A 25995-nucleotide genomic window follows, 5' to 3' on the forward strand; every position below is an offset into this window, starting at 1 on the left:
TATCTCTCAATGAAAGGCCTGACCATCACACTTGACTCATCTAACGCTCTATCTGGGGATCACGTGAGCGCTTCCCGTCCCCCAGACAATCACTCATTGTTGAGGACCCGATTGGCTGGACCAGGCCAAAGGGATGCCCACGTAAAATGCCTGGCTGTGGCAGTTAGAGGCTCATTTCTTGGTGGGCCGGGATCCTGAGCCGTTTTATCGTGTGGTGGGTGCGGCAATGCACTGTACCAGTGCAGGCTCCCCAACATGACACCCATGTAAATATGGTTGGTTTTTGTGATGTAAAAAAATGAAACCCACAGTCGTAAAATAAAATCCAAATAAAAACTAAGTTACATATTAGAAGCTGTTGAGATTTGTTACGTTTTCTAAGTAGTTACTTCCTTCAGTTCCTCTAGAACTACATTTCCCAGGCAGTGGGTCGTGGCCAACCCCAGACAAAACCCGACCCCCCTTACCTTTCCGCCAATCGTGCTCGAGGAACCAATGACGAAAAGCTTCACCATCACGCTTGTTTCATCTAACGCTCCCTGACTTTCTTGTAAACGAAGTATAGGGACAGTATTGTGATCGTCCAAAGATTCAATGTAGAATCTTGAACGTTTTTGACCTCTCTGGCTTTCTCGTATGCAAAGTATACAGAAGTACTGGAATCATCCAAAAATTCGATTTAGACATTTTGATGAATCTCAATGTTTTGACCTTCCTTACTTTCTCCTATATGAAGTATAGGGGCAGCATTGGAATCTCGGCGTTTAAGACCTTCCTGACTTTCTCGTATACTAAGTATAGGGAAATTCAAAATTCAATTTTCGAGATTTTGATGAATCTCGACGTTTAAGACCTTCCTGACTTTCTCGTATACGAAGTATAGGGAAATTATTGGAATCGTGCAAACATTTTATGTTTTAGACCTTCCTGACTTTCTCGTATACTAAGTATAGGGAAATTATTGGAATCATCTAAAAATTCGATTTAGACATTTTGATGAATTTCGACGTTTTAGACCTTCCTGACTTTCTCGTATAGGGAAAGTATTGAAATCGTCCAAAAATTCGATTTCAAGATTTTGATGAATCTTGATGTTTTAGACCTCCCTGACTTTCTTGTTTACAAAATATAGGGAAAGTATTGAAATTGTCCAAAAGTTTGACTTCGAGATTTTAATAAGTCTCGACGTTTTCGACCTCCCTGAGTCCGAAAATACCATTTTTGGAATTATGTCTGTGTATGTATGTAAACATGATAACTTGAGTACTCTTTCAGTTAGGTCAACCAAATTTTGCATACAAGTATTAGGTACAAAAGGTTGATTTCTGTCAACTTTTGAGCTATTTTCCGCTAACCAGAAATGGTATTTTTATCTTTTATTCATGCAGATGTAGAGTCCGATTTTTTTCAACTTTACTTTCATAATAATTGTTAGATATATTATTAATTTGATTTGATTTGTTTTTGATGGTTCTTTAATGTACATTTTATAAAAATCTAATCATTGCCTTGCGGTTTACTCCTCAAATATCCATCCCCATATCCGAGTATACGAAAAAGTCGAGGGGAGACCACTCCTGATTTTTTTTTAAATAAATGAATATGTAAAGAATTGTTTCTCTTTTGTTTAGCCGGGGCAACACACCAGCATAGTCAACTTAGGCATGTCCAGAATTTTTGACACTCTGAGCCCAATAGGTTCGCTGTCCCTGCCATACACCGTTTGGTGTCCTCCCTGACTGCTTTTCTCATCAGTTTTCTGAGGAGATCCTTTTTTCACCATATTGACTCCATGTGTATTGACTCCTCACTCTGCTTGCTCCATGGTATGTCTGGTTTCTTGGTTATTCTTTTGTGCCCCTCTCCTGATTGATACCTTTCAATGGTGAGACCCCTTTCACGCTTTGAAACCTCTTTGTGGAACAAGAGAAGTTCAGGATCATCCTAAAGGCGCAGTTGAACGTGATTTGAGTCCCTCAGAGTGATGGCAGGTGTATACTAACACGAGGCTGAATGTGACTGCGCGATTCTGAGCACAGAGCATGCACATGTATGCAGCCAGGTTTGGTCCTTCTTATTTTTATTTTTGTCCAATTTCTTTTCACATTCTTAATTTCATAATAAAGTTGGAAGAGTTCTGACATGATTTATTGGTTTCACTTTGTACATCATAATAAGCTGCCATTTGAACTGGGGTGTGTAGACTCGTTACACTGTATATGTAAGACCTACACTGTATGCTTTGTCCGTACAGAATCTGGCCATCTGAGTCGGAGGGGTTTGGATTAATGAGTTAGAAGAGTTTAAATGGCGGCCTACCAAGGAACGGCTTGTTCACTGGCAGTTAATATTTGTTTAAAAATAAAAAAGTCGTGCCATCAGAGAAGCCCATGCTGCCATAGAGCGACACCTTTATCTCATTACTGGGTGTTCAGTATTGATAATTAACATCCAGCGGGAGAGAAAGACCACTCAAGGATAAGTTATCTGTGCCAGCCAGGAGGTGAGCTGGAGTGGCTCCTTCATTGTAGCCGGCGGTAATCTCTCTCTGGGATTTCCAAAGGCTTTGAATGAAATGTGAAATCTGTCATAGTTTGGCTAATGGTGTCTTTTTAATGTTACATATTATAGAGAAATAGCTTTTCAAGGTAGATGTCGGTGTCAAGATCAGAGGTATAGTGTCCCTTCTTTTATAAGCTGCTGGATAGGAGAGGGCAACATAATAATGCCCCTTGAAATGTCTAAAGCTACTATTAAGTTCAGTCTTGTAATAAAACTGTATGTATATAGAATTAAAGAAGCAAAGGTCTGTGATACGGTTTGCATATTTATAGAAATCCAAAATGAATCCTGTATCTTAAAATCATGGCTATCAAATGAAAATGCCATTAACAGACACTTGGACGTGAACCCAACATATGCAGGCATGAAAAGAAGAACATCCAAAAAATCAAAAAAGACTTTAAGACCATGGGCGGCACGGTGGCGCACTGGTAGCGCTGCTGCCTCGCAGTTAGGAGACCCGGGTTCGCTTCCCAGGTCCTCCCTGCGTGGAGTTTGCGTGTTCTCCTCGTGTCTGCGTGGGTTTCCTCCCACAGTCCAAAGACATGCAGGTTAGGTGGATTGGCGATTCTAAATTGGCCCTAGTGTGTGCTGGGTGTGTGTGTGTGTCCTGCGGTGGGTTGGCCTTGTGCCCTATGTTGGCTGGGATTGGCTCCAGCAGACCCCCGTGACCCTGTTTTCAGATTCAGTGGGTTGGAGACCGGAGTCTTTAAGACCAACACCCTCTGAACCCCCCCCCCACCTTAATAATCCACCTCCGCTACACCCCCTCATTTGCTGTATATCATCTTTGATTCCTGTCTGTCTAATCATTTTACTCTGATGATGACACCTGGTTGGTGTTGAAAGCTCAGGAATAAAAGACTGTTTTGAGATACGTGACTCATTTTCTCCTATTGTGGATTTCTATCTCTCTCTTTATATATATAATAATTTTATATATATATATATATATACAGTATATAAAATCCAATGTCTATCTGTCTGTCTGCTTTTCACAAGAGAACTACTTAATGAAGTTAGATCATTTATTTTTCTATAATTTGCTTGAACATTCCGGTTGATTTTGCGACTTCTTGCCTCGTGCTAAGTATCATAGTTCGCTTGCAGGAGTGATATATTCACGCTATCCAGGACAGAGGCTGCGGGCCGAGGGGAGGGGGAAGCGGGACCTCAGGAGTGGGGAGGCAGGCATGGCCCTCCTCACTGTCCTTTTTAACTTTTACGTAGGCTGAGTCACGGGGGACGGCTAGTATATATATATATATATATATCCATCCATTATCGTAACTACAGGGTCATGGTCGTCTGCTGGAGCCAATCCCAGCCAACACAGGGCACAAGGCAGGGAATAAACCCCGGGCAGGATGCCAGCCCACCGCAGGACACACCCTCACACCAAGCACACACTAGGGACAATTTAGGATCACCAATCCACCTAACCTGCATGTCTTTGGACTGTGGGAGGAAACCCATGCAGACACGGGGAGAACATGTAAACTTCACATGGGAAGCGAACCCAGGTCACCTAAATGTGAGGCAGCAGCTACCCTCTGCACCACCGTGCCGCCCTATATATATATATATATATATATATATATATATATATATATATAGAGAGAGAGAGAGAGAGAGAGAGAGAGAGAGAGAGACACACACACAAACACAGAACATATACATTAACAGTTACTTTACAATTGGTTCCATTTCTTTTGGTATTTCTGGTTCATGTAACTTGCTCTTGTAAATATGTATTATGTATGTGTATATATATATATATATATATATATATATATACTGTCGGAAATGGCTGGGGTGGCGACCCGGCCGGGAGGACCGGAGGAGGGCTTGCACCTTCCCCAGACCATGTGGGGGCGACTGCCCTGGTACCTTTGGGGGTCATGGGTACAGAGCTTTGAAGTTCAACCCTGTAGGGGCCTGTGGTCACTGCCAAGGGGGCGCCCCTATGCCTTTGGAGCCCCGGACCTCAGCACTTCCGCCACACCTGGAAGTGCTGGGGGGAAGAGTAGCAGCGACACCCGGAGTGCTTCCGGGAATGCAGCCGGCACTTCCGACACGCTGGGGCGTGTCAGTGGAAGATTGCCAGGACACACCTGGAGCACATCCGAGGGAGCATAAAATGGGCCGCCTCCCTTCATACAATGGCTAAAGTCGGCTGGAAGATGGACGAGGTCTGGGAGGAGAGACAAGGAGGCAGCCTGAAGAAGTGAGGCATTGTATTGTGGCCAGGACTTTGGGGACTTGTGAGCACTGTTGTAAATATGTTAAATAAACGTGTGATGGGTGATGTTGACGTGTCTGTGTGTCTGTGTCCGGGCCAGCTACCACAATATATATATATATATATATATATATATATATAGTAAAAATAATCTAGTCTTTTACACTTTTCAACTTTGTGGTTATTGCTCTTGTTGTAGCACTTTGAGATTTTGTCAATGAAAAGCGCGTTATAAATAAAATCTATTATTATTATTTATTATTATAAATAATACACCTTGGCATGTAAAAAAGGTTTGGGGCAGCCACCTGTATACTTGAATGGCGGCTTCAAAAGTCAAAATGGGATGCACAGTACAGTAGTGTACAGATTGAATCCTAAACAGAACTGATTCACCGAAGGAAGCTGGCTGGGTTTTAAGGCAGGTCAGGGGAAGTGACGTCAATGGACAGAGAACAGGAAGTGATGTCAGCAGGCCCAGGCAGAATTTCCCGTGTTTGGCCTGTAGGGATAAAAGAGAGAGAGGGTTATTGCACCCTGCCACCAACTGGCCTGGTGTGGAATTACCTTCTTTTGGTCCTTCTAGCTGCCTCCCATGCACATGTATGTGACAGTATATATATATATATATATATATGTGTGGGTGTGTGTTGTAGACACCAGAGATGAAGGACTAGCATCCTGGCTGGAATAAAGGAAGGATTCATACCCAGCTGGAAGGCCATAATAGAAGGACTGGGTGAATGGGTAAACCGGGAGCAGTTAATTTCCCCTAAACAATAGGTGGCAGTGTTCCTCAGGGCTAAACTCAATCAGGACAACTGCAGGGTGGCATGGGAGTTGGAGTCCGGAAACACAGCCCTGTTGGGGTCTTTGGGGGACTTCTAGTGGCTGCTTCTGCCCTGTTTTCTGCATGACCTGGAAATTCTACCGAAGACTTGAGCAGGACCCCGTGTCAACTTTAAAGGAAAGCCCGCCACCACACTTAAATCGAGTCGGAGTCAGGCGGCGGTGGGCAGCACTCTGTTGGAGGTGGAGGAGTAGTGTGTATTTGTATAATTTGATGGTGTTCTGGAGATATAGGTGTTAATGGCAAATCAAATAGTTTATTTGGACTTGGGGTTGTGTTGGGTATTATTGTATCTGCAGTGTGGGGCTCAGTGTCTCCCCCTAGTGCTTACCATGTATATGCCTATCCATCCATTTTCTAACCCGCATATCCAGATAAGAGAGCTGATACCCACCCTGGCAGCATTGTGCCCACCATGGCAATAAGCCCAGAACAGAGTGCCAGTCTTTGTAGGACGTGTAGAGCCATCATTTTATATAAAACATTTTAATGGCTTAAATATAAGAGCTGTAAACAAAAGTTGTTGTGTTCTGGCAAATGAATAGAAAATAGTTCTTTTATTATAACCTTGAAGGAGATTTTTGATCACAACAAAAGGCTCACATTGGCAAAAGAAAGAACGCATTATTTCTTATTAACACCCTGTGAAACAGTACTTGTGAAGACGGGGTGAAATATGAAATGATTTCCTGGTTTAAAAAAAATAAAAAACGTATTTCTCGCATTAAGATAGCTGGGCTTTTACCAATTAATTTCCTGTAAAATCTGAGCGACACGTTGGTGCTGTTACAGGCAGACTTGTTTTACCTTAGTATTACATTACGGTCTGAAAGCTTTTGGTCACTTTCAGAGTTTGAAGTCATCGTTCATGAATGGATACATTCTAAGTGAACAGTGTGTGAGACGTATTGTGTATTTAGGAATCCACCGCATTTGCATGGCTAAGTAAAAATAATATTTGGCGTGTAGGTAAATTCCACCGTGAAATGCGTGAAGTTTATAAAATATCGCTAACACAGGTGTGCCCACGTATCAGATGTCCTATTTTCAGGTATAGTTTTATGTGTGCACACAAGCGACTTTTAGAATATGAGATTACACGCACTAGAATATTGATAGGCGATGGTTATAATGAGCATTATTGTTATTTAGAGTTGTCCCCAATAAAGTTAAGTCCAATTTCTTTTTTTCTAAATCTGTGCTGAGGTGGTCCATAGAATGAGGGGTTGAAAGGTGAGGTAAATGTTGGCGTCCAAACCTGCCTGTCCTTGTTTACTTGTGAAATGAAAAAATAAACCGTATAAATAAAAACATCGCCCTCTGGTGTTCTAAAAGATAAGGACTCTGCTGAGCACGGATTCTTTCGGGTGTTTTTCCTGGGCTTGCCGGGGCTCTCCAGTCGACGAGTGACGCCTCCTTCTGTGTCGCTGGGCTTTTGAGGTCCCGGGGCCAGAAGGGGCGGAGTCAGTTGCCCTCACTGGCCGGTTTCCTGACCACACAGTTAGCAGCAGCGCCCCCTGTCATCCTCTGCTGGGAGGAACCCGGATGGTGACCCCCTTGTGCACGTGTGCGACACGGCATTTTATTTTAGATCGAGAAATGAGAGATGATGCTTTTATGGTTGATATTTTGAAATATGATGTTAAATTCCAATAAGAGTCCAATAAGTCAAGGAATATTACTTGGAAGGTTTCTAGAATAACTGAATTTAAGAATATTATTTTGTTTCACAACTTTTTTTTACTGGCATAGTTTAATTCTGAGTCATATTCTTTTTACTATTTACTTTTATGACTAGCAGGTTGAAATCTAAGCAATCAATGTAGACCTCAGCATTAACATTTCCAGTGCACCATGTAATGCGTACGTCTCTTTTTTATGCCATTTAGTATGGGATTTGTAAAATCAGTGTTGTTTCTTTGTGATACGCCATCTGTTGGAATGACAAATGCAATGCATATGTCGCTGATAATATGCCATTTGGTGTGGGATTCCTAAAAGAAGTGTTAATGTTTGGGATGTGCCACCTGCTGGAATGAGAAATGCAATGCATTTTATTACTAAAAATGTTTGTGATGTGGCATTTTTTGGAATGACAGAGACACAGCAACCGGATGGACACACACACAGACAAATAATCTAATTTATATGCATGTTAAGATGTAAAAGGTTCATTTGAATATTTTCTTCCTAAGCCCAGTGGGAGAGGCTAATTATTGACTACTAATATCAGTGGCAAAAATCTCTGATCAGTTGGGCTTTACTTAACACTGTATAATGGATCAAAACACTCAGGGAAAGTTGTTATAGATAGATAGATAGATAGATAGATAGATAGATAGATAGATAGATGAAAGGCACTATATAATAGATAGATAGATAGATAGATAGATAGATAGATAGATAGATAGATAGGTGAAAGGCAATATATAACATAAATAGATATGAAAGGCATTGTATGATAGATAGATAGATGACAGGCACTATATGATAGATAGATAGATAGATAGATATAAAAGGCACTGTATAATAGATAGATAGATGAAAGGCACTATATAACATAAATAGATATGAAAGGCATTGTATGATAGATAGATATCAATTTCAGTATAGTTGGCACATTAGATAGATAGATAGATAGATAGGAAAGGCACTATATGATAGATAGATAGATAGATAGATAGATAGATAGATAAGGCACTGTATAATAGATAGATAAATGAAAGGCACTATATAACATAAATAGATATGAAAGGCATTGTATGATAGATAGATGAAAGGCACTGTATGATAGATAGATATCAATTTCAGTATAGTTGGCACATTAGATAGATAGATAGATAGATAGATAAGGAACTATATGATAGATAGATAGATAGATAGATAGATAGATAGATAGATAGATAGATAGATAGATAGATAGATAGATAGATAGATAGATAGATAGATAGATAGATATGCGTAGATACTACTTTTAGTATAGTTGGCAGAATAGATGGATTGACTCTGGACTTGGCATTTTCGTGTGGGGCTTTGTACTTGAGTATTGCTGATAGATAGATAGATAGATAGATAGATGAAAGGCACTATATATAATAGATAGTTAGATATGAAAGTCACTATATGATAGATAGATAGATAGATAGATAGATAGATAGATACTACTTTTACTATAGTTGGCAGAATAGATGGATTGACTGGGGACTTGGCAGTTTCATGTGGGGCTTTGTACTTGAGTATTGCTGTTGGTATAAAGGAGCCCCCAGTCGGGTTTCTTAACACACTTCTGCTGATAACAATTTGTTTGCTGAAAGTCCTCAGTGTTAGTATGTCAGAGAAAGGATGTGCAGCATTGTTCATAATGTCACTCAGTTTTATTTTAATTCTTTCCTCCTCTACTACCTCCAGGTGGTCCAAAGTGTGTCCAGTAACTGAGCCTGCCCTGTTAATCAACTTGTTGATTTGGTGGGCTTCTCTTGAAGTGATGTGACCAGTCCGGCACACCACACTGGACTCTGCTCTGCCCCTTCTTCTCTAGTTCTTCTGAGTTATGAGAGCAGTCCAATCTGGCATTGATGTGGACCCCCAAGTACTTGTAGGAGCGCACCACCATACATCCACTCCATGAATAGTGACTGGACATGGAGGCTCTTTGTTGCGGTGAAAGTCAATAAGCAGTTCCTTGGTTTTGCTGATGTTAAAGGTGCAGACAAACCTCCTTACACTAAGAAGCAGACTTTTCCCCCTGACTCCTGTCTTGTGTCTCGTCCTCCTTTATCATTACACCCCATAAGTGCAGAATCATTTAAGAATGTCTGCAAGTGACCTGACCTGCTGTTGCATTTCTAGTCAGATGTGTGCAGGGTGACGAGCAAAGCAGACCGGCCTGCTCCTTGTGATGCTCCAGTGTTGCCCACAGCCCTCGAGTCTCACACACTGCAGCCTTCCCCACCGATAGTCCATCACCCAGGACACCAGAGGCTCATCCACCTTTGTATCCCCCCATATACAGTGTTCCATCGAATTCGGGGCCCAACCGGCTGGCAGTTAACTCCAGGAAGTTTCAAGTGCCGTAAATTTCAGGGTCCAATCCTTTTGTTCCATTTGGCCATTTAAAGCCCTTTTTCAGCTGTGAGACAGGCAGTGCCCACTCCCCCCACTCCCCCCTCCCTTGTAATCCCCCACAAGGTTTTATTAAATTGCTGATGATTAGCATTTGTTTTGTTATTTGAGTAGCCGGCTGCAATATTGAAAATCAATGAAAATTGTGCTTTGTTTTACCATTGAATGCCACTTATCTCCCTGGCACAAAACATGGCATATTCCCCTGTTGTCATAAACATGCCATTTTTTTTTGAGCTTGGGCTCCACAGGAGGGAGGACCCGATATGTGTATCCACAATAATATCATTTATTTATAATTATCATCTTGATGTGACATTACCTTTCATGGGACTGAGCTCCGTTTAGGCGATGCCCGAGGCCCTCATTTCCCGTTTCCTAGAGGCAGGATATTATCGTCGATTGTTTGCCATGTCCATTTTGCACCTGCACCCGTCGTCGTGAACACACAATGTTAAGTGATTGAGTCCGTCCCCCTAGAATAGGCCCCCCGCCCCGCTGTAATGACACTGAATGATACTGCACACAATTGATTTATGTATCTGCTATTTTTTTTTCTTTTTTTTTAACCAATACCACCAGCCTCTAATTAATTTAAAGCCCACTCTGGAACAATTAGTGTCTGTTTAAGCCTTTAAGTGGATTCAGGTGGCAGATTATAAAGGATTTTTACTAGAAGAGAAAGAGATCTACGCAGCTAGTTAAACTCTGAGAGTATTACACGATTAGTCTTCATTTCATCCTTTTATCACTTGTCACTTAGCTCCGAATTTGTAACAATAAGCAGTCGCTGCCTCGTAGGCCCGACGCCTCACTCCGTCAGGCGGGCTCTTTGAAACTTCCCTTAAAAGCAAATGTCGCCTTTACAAGAGCCTGCTGGGCCTGTTTAACTTTTAATTCTGTTTGAGGAAACGTTTCGAGCGCCACTTCCGACAATGCGTCTGGAATTTAGGTTAGACACGGTTTTCTAAATTATTCATATCGATCAATAATTTACGCGTCACATGAAGTATTCATAATATGCAGCCTTTGAGCGTGAGGCCGTATGCAGTTTCTTGAGTAGCCACTGGGCAGATTGTAAGATTTCATCCACACTCTCCGGCCACTTTATTAGGTTCCATGTTGGAACCCCGTTTGATTCAGAACTTCCCTAATTCTTTGTGGCACTGACTCAACAAGGTGCTGGTAACATTCCTCAGGGATTTTGGTCCATATTGACATGATAGCATCACGCAGAGGCTGCAGATTTGTCGGCTGCACATCCATGATGCGAATCTCCCGCTCCACCACATCCCAAAGGTGCTCTACTGGACTGAGATCTGATGATGGTGCAGGCCATTTGAGTCCAGGGAACTCCTTGTCATGTTCAAGAAACCAGTTTGAGGTGATTTGAGCCTTTGTGACTTGAAGTGTTATCCTGCTGGAAGTGGCCATCAGAAGATGGGGACACTGCGGTATTCAAGGGATGGATGTGGTCAGCAACAAGACTCTGGTAGGCCATGGAATTTAAGTGATGTTCAGTTGGTATTAAGGTGCCAAGAAAATATCCTCCACACCATTACACCACTACTGTTACTGTTGGTACAAGGCAGGATTGATCCATGCTTTCATGTTGTTGACCCTACCTTCCGAATCAAAACTCGTCAGACCAGGCAAAGTTTTTCTAATCTTCTGTTGTCCAATTTTGCTGACCCTGTGCAAATTGTAGCCTCAGTTGCTTGTGCATAGTGTCACCCGGTGTGGTCTCCTGCTGCTGTAGCCCACCTGCTTCAAGGTTTGACGTATTGTGTGCTCTTCTGCGCACCTCGGTTGTAACGAGTGCTTATGTAAGTTACTGTTGCCTTTCTGTCAGCTCACACCAGTCTAGCCATTCTCCTCCGACCTCTGGCATCAACAAGGCATTTTTGCCCAGAGAACTGCCGCTCATTAGATATTTTCTCCTTTTCAGACCATTCTCTGTAAAACCTAGAGATGGTTGTGTGTGAAAATCCCAGCAGATCAGCATTTTCTGAAATACTCGTCTGTGGCAACAGCCACTCCACGTTCAAACTCACCTTTCCTTGACCATTCTGATGCTCAGTTTGAACTTCAGCAGGCTGCCTTGAGAAGTTATGATTCCTTAAAAACTGTGTAATTTTCTCCACAGTATTAGATGCTATCACTATTGTATCTGAGGATCTGTCCAGGTCTGGATTTAAAACACAATTAAATCTCCAGCCATTATAATTTTGTGAGTATTCTCATTAGATGCAAATACATTTTGGAAGAAAGCTCTATCATCTGCATTAGGTGCATAGATATTAATAAAAATGATTTTAGTATTAGATAAATTACCCGTCAACCTGACATATCGCCCATCAGAATCAGATATTGGACCTGACACTACAAATGGGATAGTTCTGTGTATTAAGATTCCCACTCCCCTGATTTTCTTTGTATAGCTAGAGTGAAACTTTTGGCCTGACCATTCTCTTTGCATCTGAAGCTGGTCTTTGCTTATTAAGTGAGTCTCCTGTAAAAACACTATCTTGGCATTTAGAGTTGTTAAGTGCCAGAGTACCTCCTTTCTCTTTTATTCATGATTGAGACCCTTGACATTCCAGCTCACAAAGTTCAGTCTTTGCTCATGGAAATATTTCTTCTGAACTTTTGTTGAAAAAGTACATTGTACATACAATAGCTTTGACATTGATTCCCCCAAAGTACATCCTCTCTTTGTTTTGAATTCCGCTGAAAGGAGGCTTGCCAATGAGCACTATTTTAAGTTGTCTTTAGTCTTCTTGTCTTCGGTCGAATAAAAGGGACAACCCAGTTGATGCCCCAAAATTTCGTGCCACAGTGCTGAGTATATCGTAATGAAAGTTCCTCATGGGAATGATTGAAGGATCAGTGTTGGGTCAACTCCTTATGCAATGTTATTTCTTCTCATAACTTCTCCTTCCACCTGCATAGATCTCATTTCCTTCTTACAAGACCACAGGATTGAGCCCAGATCTCCAGCCGTCTCTCTGCTATCTCATGATGGTTGAAAGCTCATCTCCTTAGACTTTACTTGTCAAAGTCAGATATCCTGTACTTGCCTTCTGATTCTCCTTCCTCAGGTTTGTCTTTAAGCATTGTCACCCTTTCACCATCAGTGGCGATCAGAAATCTTGACGTGACTCTGGACTCTTTACTTTCATTAATTGAATCTGTTTTTTCAGTGACCCAATCCTGTCATATTCAGAATATACGACCCTTGTTCACAAGCTATTCCACACACCTCCTTGTTCTTGCACTGGTTCTGTCTCAAGTGGATTATACCGACCTTTCCAACTTCTCCAGAATGTGGCTGCTTGACTGTTGTTCTCCGTTTCTCATTTCACTCCTTTTATTTTTCTCCTCCTGTCCATGGGCTGCTGCAAGGATTCAGTTTGAGAACTCCTTTCTTGATCTACAATTCCCTGAATGGTTCTAGCTCCTCAGTTTCTCCAGTCCTTGTTCCCTCGATATGTGTCTTCAAGAAATTTTTGTTTTCCTCTGCATGTTTGTCATCTATCACCTTCTGATTGTCGTTCCTTAGATTCCCCCCTAAGCATTGCTCTTGAAGATATCACCTTTTAACCACCAGGCATGGTTAGGAATCTTGTTACAGTCGGTCAACAATAGCATTTATTAAAATAATGTACCTGTTCCGACTTACATACAAATTCAACTTAAGTACAAACATACAGTCTCTATCACGTACGTAACCCGGGGACTGCCTGTATATATATATATATATATATATATATATATATATATATATATATATATATATATTGTGGCAGTAGGGGGCGCTAGTGCTCCCTTGAACCCTCAGGGACTACTCCAGACACCAGGTAAACGTCCAAGACTCTTTTATTCTTTTACAAGACAGTGCACCAAGCACCCCCCACACTACACTATTCATCAACCAATAACTAACTCCTAATAAACTCTCCTCCTCGCCCAGACACTTTGCTCCTCTACCTCCCAGCTTAGCTCAGTGTCTGGACTGGCTTCTAGTCCTTTTATAGCCCCTGACCCGGAGGCGTTCCTGTCCAATCAGACCACAGTTCCTTATTCCTTCCGGGTCAGGGCAAACAGTCCTTTTTTTCACCCCGGGAGCACGTCGTTCCTTCCCGTCACGTGACCGTGATGTACTCCCGGGTCATAAGGCACAAAAGAGCCCATAAGTCCCCCCACAGCGACTCCTGGTGGCCCCCAAGGTATCCAGCAGGGCTGTGTATAAATACTACAAAGTCCACGAGGTCCTGCTGTCGGGACAGCTCCTCCTGGCGGCCTGATGGTGAGGACCGGCATGAGAAGCCGGCAGTCCTCCACTATATATATATATATATATATACACTGCTCACAAAAATTAAAGGAACACTTTAAAGAAACACATTAGATACATCAGATCTCAATATGAAGTTGGATATCTATACAAATAACGACAGGGCAATGTCTTAGGAACAAAAGGATGCCAAGTCTTTTAATGGAAATAAAAGTTTTCTGCCTACAGAGGGCTCAATTGTGTAGACACCCTAAAATCAGAGTGAAATGAAGATGTGGCAGGCTAGTCCATTTTTTCAAAAACTTAATTTCTGCTACTCAAAATGCTTTTCAGTATCTTGTGTGGCCCCCACGAGCTTGTATGCATGCTTGACAACGTCGGGCATGCTCCTAATGAGACGACGGATGGTGTCTTGTGGCATTTCCTCCCAGATCTGTATGAGGGCATCCCTGAGCTGTTGTACAGTCTGAGGAGCAACCTGGCGGCGCCTAATGGACCGAAACATAATGTCCCACAGATGTTCTATTGGGTTTAAGTCAGGGGATCGTGAAGGCCATTCAATTGTTTCAATTCCTTCATCCTCCAGGTACTGCCTGCATACTCTTGCCACATGAGGCCGGGCATTGTCGTGCATTAGGAGGAAACCAGGACCTACTGCACCAGTGTAGGGTCTGACAATGGGTCCAAGGATTTCATCCTGATACCTAATGGCAGTCAAGATGCCGTTGTCTAGCCTGTAGAGGTCTGTGAGTCGCTCCATGGATATGCCTCCAAGATCATCACTGACCCACCACCAAACCAGTCATGCTAAACGATGTTACAGGCAGCATAATATTCTCCACGGCTTCTCCTGACCCTTTCACGTCTTTCACATATACTCAGGGTGAACCTGCTCTCATCTGTGAAAAGCACAGGACGCCAGTGGTGGACCTGCCAATTCTGGTATTCTATGGCAAATGCCAATTGAGCTCCCGGTGCTGTGCAGTGAGCACAGGGCAGTAGACATTTGGGCCCTCAGGCAACCCTCATGAAGTCTGTTTCTGATTGTTTGGTCAGAGACATTCACACCAGTGGCCTGCTGGAGGTCATTTTGTAGGGCTCTGGCAGTGCTCATCCTGTTCCTCCTTGCCCAAAGGAGCAGATACTGGTCCTGCTGATGGGTTATGGACCTTCTATGGCCCTCTCCAGCTCTCCTAGAGTAACTGCTTGTCTCCTAGAATCTCCTCCATGCCCTTGAGACTGTGCAGGGAGACACAGCAAACCTTCTGGCAATGACACGTATTGATGTGCCATCCTGGAGAAGTTGGACTACCTGTGCAACCTCTGTAGGGTCCAGGTATCGCCTCATGCTACCAGTAGTGACACTGACTGTAGCTAAATGCAAAACTAGTGAAGAAACAGTCAGCAAAGATGAGGAGGGAAAAATGTCAGTGGCCTCCACCTGTTAAACCATTCCTGTTTTGGGGGTCATCTCATTGTTGCCCCTCTAGTGCATCTGTTGTTAATTTCATTAACACCACAGCAGCTGAAACTGATTAACAACCCCCTCTGCTACTTAACTGACCAGATTAATATCCCATAAGTTTCATTGACCTTATGCTATACTCTGATTAAAAAGTGTTCCTTTAATTCTTTTGAGCACTATATATATATATGAAATTTCACTATGGCATGTTGTTCAACAATAAGTGATCTGCAGGATAGCGTCCATGTTCACTTGACCTTGGCTTCAAGTAGAGTAACGACAGAGTGCTGTACTGTGTGTAGTCAGACTACCCATAATCCATTGCTAACATGTTGTATTGCATCAGCTTGCATCCATCGTGGTTTCCGTGTAATGTTCAAATTGCCTTTTACTTTTTGATTTATCCTCATAGCTTGCTTTGTAAGTCACCTTGGATAAAGGTGTCTGCTTCATAAGTAATAATAATAATAATAATAATAATAATGGCTTATGTACTAACTATACAATCTGAAAAAAGACATAACTCAAAAACTATGCAAGACGGAAGAATTTTGAAATCAGCATGACAACGTACTTTTAAAACACCTCAAAGTATAATCAGCTAAAACATTTTAATCTGCAATAAATGTCAGGTGATCACTGATTGACCATGTATCTCTAATCTCTAATTCTTACATTGAGAGGGGCCAGTTGAGGTGGTCCGGCCATCTGATACGGATGCCTCCTGGACGCTTCATTGTGGAGGTTTTACGAGCATGGCCAGCTGGGAGGTGACCCCCGGGGAAGACCCCGGGTTTGCTGGGAGAGTTTTATCTCCCAGATGACCTGGGAACTCCTTGGAATCCTGCAGTAAGAGTTGGCGAGTGTGACTGGGGAAGAGGACATATGGGCCTCACTGCTGAGACTGTTGCCCCCTGCCCACCCGACTTTGGATAAGCGGTGGAAAATGAAATGAATGAATGATTTTTCTCTAATAATATCAACTAGGGGACAAAGATGAAAAGGCTGACATGACCACATTGCAGTTGGAAACCCCACATAAAGAGTGAATCGCAATGAAACCCCCCTAACCAAAATGAACAAGTGATATTAGAAAGCAATGAAGGTAACATAACAGAAACCAGCTTAATCCAGTCCAGGGCCCCAGTGGGTGGAGCCTATCCTTAAAGATAACTGTGAAACCTCATTTATTCTTAAGCAGATGCAACAACACAACTGCGGTTCCTATTTGTTTTTTCTCCGTTTGTCAGATCTTTATGTCTTAATGTGTTTATTGGCTGCAAATGAAGTAAAAGTTTCGGAAATAATTTTACGGACAATGCATCTCTTAAGCTAATACAGTTTATTTTAAAAACAAGGAGTGAGCATTCTTCTCGAGACGAGGCTCTGATTGTGCCGCCACACATATCCGGGCTGCTGGTGTTTGCATAAACGGCTTCTGACAGCTCTGTTGACTGACTTTTGTTTTTTTTTTTTGTATTTTATTTCAGTCCCTGGAGATGTGGGCTTTGGAGGCCTGTCAGCGCCAGTTAATAGGCATTAGTCAAGATGCGAAATCGCTATCGGGGACATTCAACCGATGCCACCTTCTTCTTCTTCTTCTTCTCTTTCTCCTCTTTGGACCTGTATTGTATAATGACAGTTTACAATATGCAGGAAGATGAAGCTGCGTCCTTTCCAGGTCCCCAAAGTCGAGCTGCTACTGAGTTGGTGAGGCAGGATCTGGCATGAGTCAGTCGTATAGCAAAAGAAATTTTTCAATCTAATAAAGTTTGTTTTTAAAATGGTTTAGTGAAAATTTAAAAAGTGACAAATGACAGAAATTGAGAGAAAAAATTATTATTACACGCGCAGAATACAAGGATATAAAAAGGTTTCTTTATGTTTTTAGCTTTCTCTTATTAAACTTCAGGTCCATCCCATACTTAAAGTTTGTGTTATTTCTCAATGGCTTCACCTCAATACGTCATTATGTTCAATAGGGTTTGAAAATGTTTGCCCTCCGTGTCTTACCAGCTGCATGGCAGATCTTAAGCTGAACTCGTCTGTAGTCAGGTTGGCAGCAGCCGCTGATCCCATCACACGACAAACCACCCAGGGCTGTCTTAACAGCATCATAGACCCCCTGGGCAAAGTAGAGCACTGGGGTCCTACATAGGAATCAGAAAAACAAATGTGGGCCCCTAATGCTCATGAGGGCCCCCGGGCAACTGCCCAGCATTCCCATGCATTAAGTTGGCCCTGGAACCAGCTGGATTGGGACCCGGGTGCCACCTCAACGCCACACTGGTCAACACCGTGAGGTTTTTAATGGTGGCTGGAGTGCCAGTCCCACCAAGTTTTCCCTGTAAATTGGAGAACCTGATGCAGATTAACGTCATACTCAGGATGAAGCATTTGCAGGGTAATGGCCTGGCTCAAGGACCCACCGGAGTAGAGTCACTTCTGGCGTTTATTGGGATTCGAACTGGCAACCTTTCCGATTGCCGGCCCAAATCCATAGCCTCGGAGCCACCAGTCCAACCCAGTCTGTAGCCAGAATGACAAGAAGTAATTAGAAGATTCTGTTTATAATTTAGCTTGTCAGGGGTTATAATAGAGCCTCCCATCGACTGTGCGCTAATATTCAGGCACAGAAGAAAAGACTTCTATCAACATAACATAACCTAACTGACTAACAAGTGGCCTTTACGTAAGAAATGCATGTTTTTTGTGGCAGATTTGAATTTTCAAACTGAACGGCTGTGGGGGAGATCCATCTGTAGGTGACGTACTATTGCATCACAGGGCACTGCCACTCATGCCCACCCTGAGCCACTGTAAAGCTGCCCATTAATCCCAACCAGCACATCTCTGGGATATGAGAGGAAAATCTGAGCGTCCGGAGGAAATGCCACACGGATGTGGTGAATGGAAAGTGACAAGGTGGGTATTGAGCTGGGGAGGCACCCTGGTGTCCCGTCAGATAAAACAAGTAGTTGTACGGGACGTGTAAGTTCACTTTTGCTGTTATAGGAGGAAAGATCACAATTAACACACCGCACTTATGAGATTTTAGTTTTATATTTGTACTGGCTGCAGTACCTGTCATAGAGAGCTAATGGGATAAATACAGATGACCCCCGAAATTCGCTGGGGTTACGTTCCTGTGATAAAATGCGAATTTAGGATGTGGTCAAGAAATGCCTATAAATGCCTATTTTTATAGTTTAAAGCCTAAATATGCCCCCAAAACATTTTAATTAAATTTCAAACTCATCTTAATACGTTACCCTAAAAAACATTAATGTAAAGGTAAACCCGTATACTGTACAGCACTTTACTGCTATGTCTCCCGCAGTGCTAGAATGTAAAATACCGATGTTACCGCTATATGTACTGTAATTCACACAGGCGCGTTTTCTTTGGTACGCGCTGTCGTTTTCTTTGGTATAAGTAGGGTAAATACGTGATAATTTAATGTAATTGAAATATAGGATAGTCCAGATCTAATTATGCAATTTTCATTACGCTATAACTTAAGTATAAGTTTATTACATAGAATATCACCCGAAAAATCCTACACCATTGAGAAGTGTGCGAACTGACGACATGAAGAATCGTCTCCGCATAAATCAAAGTCATCCAGACGATCAGGATCTGCATAATTAGATCTGGACCACCCTGTAAAGTAAAATGTATGGGTACTCACCAATAATGAATGATACTGATTGATGATGATGATGATGAATTAGCTGTGCAGTACGATGAAGGTATGTAATGAAGATAATGACTACACAGCAAAGCAGAGGATTTGCAGCTCCTCGGGTGGCGCCTCTTCTTCAGGAGGAGTCGTATCTTCTGACAGGTCTTCTCCTGGTGGGGTTTCGTGCTGGCTTTTCTTGATAGGATTGAGCAACATTGTGATGGGAAGTTGCAGCCTAACTTTTTAGTTCCCGGAGCAAATCTAGTACAGCAGTTCAACCTTCTCCTGGAGTGTCTTAAACTTCTTCTGGCTCTTAGTTAGCTTCATTGCCAGAAACCTTAGAAGGTGCAGGGCGTTTGGGCGGCATCTTAGGGAAAATCACGAGAACACTCAGTGAAACACTCGAGAGAGCAACATGCGATAAACTGCTATGATACGGGAATGCTGGGCTGCAACTGCCAGAGATTTGTCACAGAGCAGCAGCCAATCAGTAGCAAGGAGAAATGAATGACGCTCTCGGATTGGCTACTTTCACCATCCCAAGCCGCCTTTTCCTCTACAGTTGCTTTGTGTTCTCTCTACAGTACAGTATTGCCACAAAAAAAGGCATAAAAAAAATTGTGGAGGATATTTGCGATTTCCACTAACAATTATTAGTTAGGTTCTAAGGAAAAATCCGCGAACGACTGAGGCAAGCGAACTCTGAACCGCGACTTCACGGGGGTCTACCGTAAATAAAACAAATATCGGTATCCCTCGTTTTACAGGTACCTTCAGTGCCTTTCCTCTGTAATCGCGTGTGCCCTCCGTCTCTCATGCATTCCCCTGTAATAATGCCCGCTGCTCGGACTCTGCCGTTACATTCGAGGCGTCTCATCCCCTCCTCAATGATTTTCTGCGTGCCGTCCGTGACTCTCAGCGTGCCTCGTGCGCCTTTACTCCTTTTAGTGCAGGGGTCGCCAAGTCCGGTCCTGGACGACCACCATGGCTGCAGGTTTTCATTCTCACCCTTTTCTTAATTAGTGCCCTGTTTGTGCTGCTAATTAACTTCTTGTGAATCTTGTTTTTTAAGATTCGTTCCCCTGAATTTCTTCATCGTTCCTCTGAGTTGCTTCATTTCTTTCCTTAAATGGCACCCAAACAGAAATGAAACATGAAGTGAATATCTATCTATCAGTTATATAGTGCCTTACACATCTATCTATCTATCTATCTATCTATCTATCTATCTATCTATCTATCTATCTATCTATCTATCTATCTATCTATCTATCTATCTTATATAGTGCCTTTCACATGTATCTATTTTCTTACACTCAGAAACAAATATAATAAAACATTGTGTTTCATAACTGGAGAGAAGAACCAACCAATTTCACTCCAACCAGTTTCTTAATTAGTCGCTGATCCTTATTGTTAATTAAACCCGTTCTGTAATTCCGTGGCTTGTTGCTGCTCTTGTGGTGTGATAGCAGACATTTCCGAAGTTGTGGATTTTCTCTTAACTAAGAGCACTGGGGACCTGAGCAGAGCAACATTCCTGACACCTTCATCGTTCTTTATTTTCAGATATTGTATGATGAACGCCAGTTGTTTTGGCTCATTTTGCACCTCGTTATTGTTTGTTTTAATTAAGGAAAAAGGAACAATTGAGGGGTCCGAGTCTTCAAGAGCAAATCAATTAAAATGTATTCAAAAGAAGATAATTATAGCAGCAAAACCCGGGCACTCATTAAGAAAAGGGTTAGAATGAAAACCTGCAGCCACGGTGGTCCTCCAGGACCGGAGTTGGGGACCCCTGTTTTAGTGCGTCTCTCACACTCGCACATCCTCTTTCCAACAACGGGTGGTGTAGACGACAGAAATAACTCTTTTGGGACCTCCCAGCCCCACGCTCAAGACCTCTGTATTAAGCCTACAGCATTGTGGAGGACCAATCCTAACCCCTCTCCATGGTCTCTTTGTCCCACTTCCATCTGGTAGAAAGCACTGCAGCATCCAAACACGTTCTGGAAGGTTCTGCAACATCTTCTACCCCATGGTGGTCCGGAATCTAAACTCTGGGCTGCACCCCAGAAGTGCCCTGCCCAGGGTTTGTTTCCTGCCTTGCGCCCTGTGCTGCCTGGGATTGGCTCCAGCAGACCCCCGTGACCCTGTAGTTAGGATATAGCGGGTTGGATAATGGATGGATGGATGGATGTTGTTACGCTTTGTAAAGTTTGCTTAGACTTTGACTTTTGAAAGCTATCAATATAAATTCTTCTCAATACAAATGATTACATTTTGTTTTTTTAATTTTGTTATTGATTTTTGAAGTTTCTCCTGTTTCACTACTACAGCTAGTCTGGTATAAATGGAAAATGTAGCTTCAAGAAAACACGTAAATGAATTTCAGTAGCAAGCGAGGGTCCGTGTACTTTTTGGTATTTAAAATTTCATTTTAGAAGCAAACATGAAAAAACGAAAATGAAAGGAATTTTCAGATTTAGATTTTTGACTAAAGAATAAAATGAGGGAAAATAAGGTATTTTGTAATTCTGTGGTAACAAATAGCAGTCATAAACTTAAAATTACACATACTTTTCTGGATTTATTTGTGATTCAAATAATGAAAGTGTTATAGCTCAAAAACAACAAAACCAACGCATTTTCGTTGTCTGAAAACGGAGGTACTTCTTCTTCTGTGCGATTTTTGAAGACACGTGCGAACCTCCCAACGTATTCCTCACAAGACATCGATCAACAGCCTTGAAGTTACACTGCATGGCATCAGCACAGGATGGACCGTTACGTTGTTTTTCAGAACAGTAAAAGAGTGACACTCCAGGAATTTTGTTTTTTTCTTGTCTCTAAGCTGTCACTATTGTTCTCTGTTTTTCTTTTGGAATAATAACATCGCTTCTATAAAATCAAGTGTTTAAGCACCTTTACATTTGAAGGCAGAACTGTCTAACGTGCTTCTCCTTAAAGTCTAACTTCCCAGAGACAAATGAAATAACATTTATATTAATATTCATGAATTCATATTTATTTCAGGGCTCCGAATCTGGGAAAAGGCACTATCCTTAAAACACCCTGTGGTCAAAAAGACCACCCCGCTGCAAACCCCCTGCACGGTTAACCCCAAAATCAAAATTTCAGGTTCTAAAGTAACGTGTGGTCTCTTCCTGATAAAGTGAGATATGAGTCTACAGTTGGACCAAAGGTATGGAATTGTACACATTGAGCTGGTCATATATTAATATTATTATAAAATATTCAGTTATCAACATTTCAGGATTAAATCACAATAAAGCTAATATAATAAGGCAGAGCACTTAAATCAATGGTCTTCTCTTTAAAACTGCAGTATGGCAGACAAACCGACCAGCTTCTGAGTCAATGCCTAGTCAGTCTGTTTCTTCAGGCTGAGAGGGACATCTTGTGGTCATTGGTGTGCATTACAGGTACTTCCACAGCCAGTTCTTGCAAGTTTAATATTGCAAGCATCCAATATTGGGCCAGTATAATATTTTCCATCCATCCATCCATTTTCTAACCTGCTAAATCTGAACACAGGGTCACGGGGGTCTGCTGGAGCCAATCCCAGCCAACACAGGGCACAAGGCAGGAACCAATCCTGGGCAGGGTGCCAACCCACACACCAAGCACACACTAGGGCCAATTTAGAATCAGTATGTTTGTTCTTGATATGAACTTGTAGGATTTTGTATTTTATTTTATTTTATTTTATTTTGAGACGAGTGGTAGTCTAGGTTTAGGAAGTAAAATACAAAACCAGAAGTAAGTGGGCCATCCACTGAGCCCAGTTCGTGGCATTCCCTACCAGGGCTTTCATACATTATATATTTTTTTACTTTGACTCTTATTTTCCTTTTTCCTTCAGATGTTGTGGTTGCTATTCCCTTATGCACTTTGATGGACGAAGTTGCCCCCTGTGTATTTAAACTGAGTTTGTGTGCCCTGACAGGATGCTCTCCTCCCCTGTTGCCGATTGTCTTTGGTCCCCGTGACCCTAAATAGGATTAAGCAAATAATGGAAACGAATGATTTGCATTCAGTCAGTTTCTCCATACAAAACGTGTGTGATGTGAAACTCAATCTGAACATCTGTGCGCCAACTGGAGCGGACGTTTGTGTTTAGTCACTCTTTTCGGGGTCTTTGTCTGGATTTCTAGACTGGTTTGTGTGCTCCGAGTAATTATTAAGGAAACAAGCTCATGTATGTCACTTCAAGTATGCAGGCCTCCTTTTTTAAAAATAGAATAATAAATGGTAGGCCCAAAGACATTAAGATAATATGACGGTTATACCAATTATGAAAATTTAGGGCTCCTCTGCGGAAGCCAAACAGCTTTAATCAGTAACTAGTGGTAGTAACAGATCATAAATTACAGATATTTTTAAGTTTGTGGATTTGCTGCTTTAAAGGAAAAGAAAGTGTAAATTATTTTTATGTGACTCATACAATTAACTCCATAAATATAAAAACACTGCTTTTCCCTGATGGCAACACTGTGGCATAACATAACACCCCCCCAATTCAGGGTTTTCATTAGATATACTTCATGAGGTAAAAGTGCATACAAAACAAGAATAGCTGGGTCAGATATTTGAAAAATTAAAATGTATGTCTCAATTTAAAAGTCTACATATTCTCGATTGTAATTGAAATGTGTCCATTTTCACCCTCTGATTGAGTTCCATGAAGGGCTAGACCCCTAGTGAAGGATCAAAAATAACCTCAGATTCATCATCAGTGACCTTGAAGTAGTCTGAAACAATATGTCACATGCTTATATTTGAAATGTGTCATTTGTAACCCACTAGGAGTGGCTTTTGGGGAGGTAGGATCACCGGTAAAGAATCAAATGTCAAAAATATGGTCATATTGGTGATCAGCAACCTGGGAATGACATAAAATGTCACTTCATGTATCTATATTAACAATCCTAAATTTTTCAAAGTTTTGTGAAAAGAAGAAACGTCGAGCCCTGGTATCCCATTAGGAAGGGAACCCCTGGGATCTGCTGATGTGGCCTGCACAACTTCAGGTCCTTCCTTCTATTTTGTGCTAATGACACCTATTGGTTTCCACTAAATATAGTTAATAAATTGTTTAAAAATGAGGGTTTTTCAGGTCTTGAGGACCAAGAATTGTGGGGGTGAGAGGAGGCCCACAAAACTGGCATAACTAGACATCAAGATGAGTTGAACAGTACAGCATATGTGGTGCTTTTCTTGTGCCAGTGAATCAGGAGGTGGTGTACCACCCAGGTGTTCTTGAATTCTGTTTTCTGCCAAATATGCCCCTAGGGACAAGAAAAGTTCTATCTATCTATCTATCTATCTATCTATCTATCTATCTATCTATCTATCTATCTATCTATTATGGAGTATGACCCGGACTACAGACAGGCAGACACGTTAAACTCACTCCACACACGCTTATTAACAAAGTTCATATTTACAAATGAGTGCTCAAACCCCAAAAGTCCCCAAAGTCCTGGCCGCTCAGTCCAATGCCTTCACTCTCTACAGGCCGTCTCCTTGCCTGTCCTCCAAGACCTTGTCTTCTCCTCCCGACTCCAGCCATCATATGAAGGGAGGCGGCCCCTTTTATATGCACCCGGATGTGCTCCAGGTGTCTTCCAGTGACCTTCCGCCGACACGCCCCTGCGTGGTGAAGCACAGGCTGTGTACCCGGAAGCACTCCGTGTGTCCCCGATCCACTTCCTCCCAGCACTTCTGGGTGTGGCAGAAGTGCTGAGGTCCAGGGCTCTCTAGGCACAGGGGTGCCCCAAAGGAACTAAGGTGGTCGCCCCCACGTGGTCTGAGGTGGACGTAAGCCCTCTTCTGGTGTTCCTGGGCATCCCGCCTGGGTTGCCACCCCAGGCATCTCCAACACTATCTATCTATCTATCTATCTATCTATCTATCTATCTATCTATCTATCTATCTATCTATCTATCTATCTATCTATCTATCTATCTATCTATCTATCTATCTATTATACTATTGTGCCTTTCATATCTATCTATCTATCTATGTATTATACTATTGTGCCTTTCATATCTATCTATCTATCTATCTATCTATCTATAGTGCCGTTCATATCTATCTATCTATCTATCTATCTATCTATCTATCTATCTATCTATCTATCTATCTATCTATCTATCTATCTATTATCTTTAACTTCCTGTTTTATTTCAATGTATGCTGCTCTCTTTACTAGAGCACAGGGTGGTGACCACATATGAACAGAAGGGCACCAGAAGGGCACCTACTCACAGTGGAGTCCTGACGCCTTTTATTGACATTTGTTTGGGATTTGGGAGGAAACTGCAGTGCACCATGCAAGTGGGGGGCCAAAGACTCAGAGCCATTTTAAACTGAGGATCCCAAGGAACCCCTTTTTACTGGACATGTTTTTTTCTATCCCTGCAGCTAAATCTCTGGATCAGGTGCCAGTCCTTCCTACGGCATTACAGGTCACACACTGCATCCACTTAACACTAGAATCCTTGAGGCCTACGAAAAAACTTGAAATCGTGGGCCACCTTAAATTCCTTTGCAACTGTCCATTAGCATCTTTTGTTTTGTAAATGTGTCGATCGGCACAAGCAGCAAGCAGACTGCTGCCCAAACCACCGAGGCAGCTGAAGTTCTCCCAGCTCTTGTCTGTTTATCTGGGTGTGAGGTGCCTGGAGCTGTAGATATATACATAATATATCGTTTTGGAGCACATGCATTTCATGTGTGTTCCATG

The 25995-nt window shown here is 42.2% G+C and overlaps 1 protein-coding gene across 9 annotated transcripts in view; it reads left to right on the forward strand.

Moving 5' to 3' along the window:
- Window positions 1–25995, forward strand: part of LOC120530784 (nck-associated protein 5-like) — a 746735-nt gene that overhangs the window by 306142 nt on the left and 414598 nt on the right. The window lies entirely within an intron of this gene.

Source organism: Polypterus senegalus, chromosome 6 (assembly GCF_016835505.1).
Source record: "Polypterus senegalus isolate Bchr_013 chromosome 6, ASM1683550v1, whole genome shotgun sequence".
NCBI classification, from domain to species: Eukaryota; Metazoa; Chordata; class Cladistia; order Polypteriformes; family Polypteridae; genus Polypterus; species Polypterus senegalus.